We start from the raw sequence: 4,156 nt of genomic DNA on the forward strand, positions 1-4,156 counted from the left end.
TTGAAAGATTGTATTCTTCATGTATGCTGAGTGATATTCTGTGAGTTTTAGTTAAACTCGTGTTGGATAATGGATTTATAGAAGATGCCAGTTGTACTTCTAGTTTATATGAGGTTCAGTAAGACTTGGATAATATTTATCAAACAAAACCTAAACTACAGAAGAATTCATTTGACAGGAGTGTCCTTGCATGAAAGGATTTCCTAAGCCATGGTAAGAAAAGATAGCTCAAAGTTTCAGTGAGGGATGGGGAATGGAGGTCGAATCTAGGGCCTTATACATACTAAACTAGCAAACTCTATTCCCAGCTCTGCTAATAAAATGTTGGCAGTTCAGGCTATATCTTTAATCTTCAGAGTTTGTAAATAAATCAAACCATTAGAAACTGATAATTAAAGAAAAAAAAAGATGGAGCTCTCTACATCCTGTCAACCATGAATTAAATGTTTATACTATTTTATTTCCTCCTTATATTTTCATAAAAAATTTATTTTTGAGTCTAGAAATATGCAAATTTCTAAAGCAAGGACAATACAGAATGTTTTACAATACATTAATATTCGTTTATTTTTACTTAAATCCACCTTACATTTTGATCTCTGTAAGCAAATAAAACAGTGCAGAACAACAATCCTCTGAACTCTGCATTCAATATCGGCACATTTTCAGTCCCTGTTTCGAGCATGTGGTAAAACAAAGGCAAATGATTTTCTTGAATGCTTCATTTCTACACAGAGTTTAGCAATGGCGAGCCTCACATTATTCTGACACAAATAATCACCAAATGGCCCACCCACACAGCTAGACATCAGAAAACTCTTCTAAGGCAGGTCAATGGAATTTATCATAAATACAGAACAATACCTATATTAATGCACATGTGTAGTAGGCTCCCACAGAAATATGTCAGTAGTTTTACACAAGGAAGTTCTTATACAAAAAGTTCAAGTGAACAAAGGTATTAAGAAAATCGTAAGGAAAAGAAACTTGGTGCCTAATGGTAACAAGTTATGCAAAGCCTCTCATCCCAGTGACGACATCAAGCAAAGAAAAGGGAACATTCTATCAACATCCAACAGCCACCAGTAAAGCAGATGCCAGGCTCTATAGTATCTATTGCTCTCCCACTTGCTTCAGAAAGATATACTTAATGTAATCAAATTAGGTGTATGATATTGATATATTAAATCTGACTGGGAAAAACATTGCTCCAGCCACACTGACTTCAGGCTAACTCCATACTCCTGAAAACAGCAGCCAAAATGAGTTGATAAGGGACAGTAGTCAAAAAACATTATTGTGGTATAGTATGATTTCTGAAAGAGGAAATCTCCAGTAATCTTCAATGAAGAAGGCCATTGGATACGTTAGGATGCTGACTATCAATGTGGTGCTCCAAGATATTAACTGCAACAGATTCCAAGCCCACACTAACTTGCATCGCCTCAGTTTAATAATCCACTAAGTGACAAAAAAAAAGACAAACAATGAAAACAGCATCCTAGAGCACAGCAATGTTGTTTGGCTTCCTCTGGACAAAATCTTCAGTCTTTCCATGGTTTTACCTAGTAATCCAGTTGTAGAATCAAATTGTGAATCCATTTCAGATAATAGTTTGTTTTGATTGCTAACTTCATGGCCTATTTCAATGAGAAGAGATTTGATAGCATCCACTTTGCTTCTCAGATTTTCAGTGAGTATGTCATTCTATTCCTCACAGCCGTTATGCCCACTATAGGCATAACCATGGTTCCCATAGCTGCCAGGAGGTGTCCTGTCACGCAGGCCTGCATGTTCCATCCTCCCAGGAGAGAGAAAGATGGGCGAGAAGGAGTGGGAAAGAGAGGGCCAGGGTCACCCGAGTTCAGCTTTAGTCCGAGGGCCCCTCAGAGCACCAACAACTGTTTGCCTCTGATTGCCACGACATCAGTAGAGTCTAAACCCTATTTTATTTTCTTAGGCAATTTTTAAAAAAGCTTTCTTTTTCTCGTAACTCCCCTTCAGAATGTTTCTGTTGTTTCAGTTTTCTGTATCAGATATGGTAATGTCCAACTGTCTGAACAGAAAGAAATCCCATCAACAGATCTTTGACACAAACGTTTTTGTCTTTTTTTTTTTTTTTGGCTTTACCAAATTGTGAAATTTCCTTGGCATGCTTAGATTGCATTTACTTCTAAAATCTCTAATTAAACTGTATTCTTGAATTAAATATCTGCTGTAGGCCACCTACTTCTTTAACGCCGATTCTGCTTTCTTCCAAATGTGAACTTGCTTCGGAGGGTTTTCCTTTCTAAGGCATGAGAACATGATTTACCCAAGGGCATGCCATCTTATTTACTCATAAAGATGTAGCACCTTTACTTTATAAGGCCCTAAGGGCGTAGAGGGATGGTATAATGTCATGTGCTTAGGGGCTCAGCATTGCAAAGGCTTGTGAGCCAGACAGCCTCACCTATTTGGTGACCTCAAGGATAATTTGTAACCCTGTCTCAAAACAAGGATAATGCCTCTGCTTTTATTCATGTGACCCTAAAGGTGTCAAGAGAGGCTTCTCTTTGGGGTTAAGATGGTGGAAAGTTCCAACAATGTTCAAAAAATAAAGTAGACATTAGCTGCTTATCTTTGAAAATGCCAACTAATGAAATAATGTCAGGCCAAGTTCTGATCTGTTTCTTTCATTCCTCTTCCTTATCAGGGCTGGAGCCCAGAGAAGCCTTGAAAAAAAAATCAACAGCTCTGGAAAACACACACCTCTATATGCCAGACAGACTGAAATGGAGTTTTCCAATATGTAACAAGACGCAAATTTATTTAAAGATTATTGAAGAACCTGATTTTGATTATAGAACTCGCCATTTGACAAATCAGTGGACTGGTGTAACAATGTAAAAGTCCGCTTATCTTTTCCTTCATTTTAAAAATGTGTTCCACTTCCATAAAAGGGCATGAGACAAGTGTGAGAGGAAGTGATGCTTCAGAGGATGGCACAGCTGTTAGTCTTCCTGGAATTAATTCTCGCCCACTTCTTAGCCATGAGGGCTTCCACCAGCGTTTTGCCTTCTTCATCCCCCTCCCTATTGGGATAATATTCTCTGTTCATGAAACTTCGATTCATGAGTGTCATTCAAGTACGTAGATGAATTTTTAGCTCATGGCACAGATGAAACAGAAGTTGATATAACCTCTGCTCTATTCGCTAAATAGGTTTTGTGAGATTTATTTGTACCTTCACTGAGTCTGACAGACTCATCTTTTTGACACTAAGAGCTCTCTTTTTACAGCCACGGAAAACATGCTTTACAAGAGATTTACAGTGAATGCAGGGTTAGATTCTACTTGGGCTTTGGAATTTGAGTGGCAGTTTCCCCACAAGAATCATCAGTAGACACTGTGTTACTTTGAACTGCCTCTTGGTGATTCTTTTCTGGACTTTTCCCTTCCTCGGCTTCACAGCCGCATTTCCAGCCAGGCCTTTCTTCTCACCCTCAAATCCCTAGACACACACTGCTTGAGTGAATATCATGACAAATGTGGAGCTATGGCCTTTAAGAGCCAGAAAGATGGGCACGCACAACCAGAGGGTCACTGTTGTAAAGAGAATGCCGATCTGCTCATGGAAGCCATTCAAAGGGTTCCAGAGCCTATCCACAAAGGCTGTCGCGTTGCTACACCACATTAAACGCGGGCCTACGCAACCCTGATGTGTTTCGTAACTTCAGAAATAACAAAAACCTCAAATGCTTCCAGGCTTTTAATTTCCTTTGTAACCATTGTTAACTGACTCTTCAATGCAAAATGAAAAGCTAGCCTTCAATCTTACTCATCCCTCTAATTCCCCCCTCTAATTCTCTCACCAACCTTAAAAAAAAAAAAAAAAAAAAAAAAAAAAAAAAAANAAAAAAAAAAAAAAAAAAAAAAAAAAAAAAAAAAAAACAGTCCAGTCTCTTCTTAGCTTCATTCCTGAGAGAAGCTGTTCTGCTTGTGGGAAGATTCTCCCACTGTAGTGAGATCTGTCACTGTGGTCAGCTTTTAGACCAGGCCTTCCAGAAGTCATGGTCATAACTGGAGCAGTGGAGGTTCTCTTGCAAGAAAGTACTTGGAGCTCCCTGAGTCACGTACATCATTCTCCCCTGTGGTTGCGTGTTTCTTAGGTAAT

General features: G+C 38.7%; 1 pseudogene; it reads right to left on the bottom strand.

The window, feature by feature from the left end:
- Window positions 1–1,284: 1,284 nt before the first annotated feature.
- LOC126498998 (BET1 homolog) lies at window positions 1,285–1,800 on the bottom strand (annotated as a pseudogene).
- Between the last annotated feature and the right edge of the window lie 2,356 nt (window positions 1,801–4,156).

Source organism: Alexandromys fortis, unplaced genomic scaffold (assembly GCF_014885135.2).
Source record: "Alexandromys fortis isolate MF-2015 unplaced genomic scaffold, M_Fortis_MF-2015_v1.1 scaffold_14, whole genome shotgun sequence".
Lineage (NCBI taxonomy): Eukaryota > Metazoa > Chordata > Mammalia > Rodentia > Cricetidae > Alexandromys > Alexandromys fortis.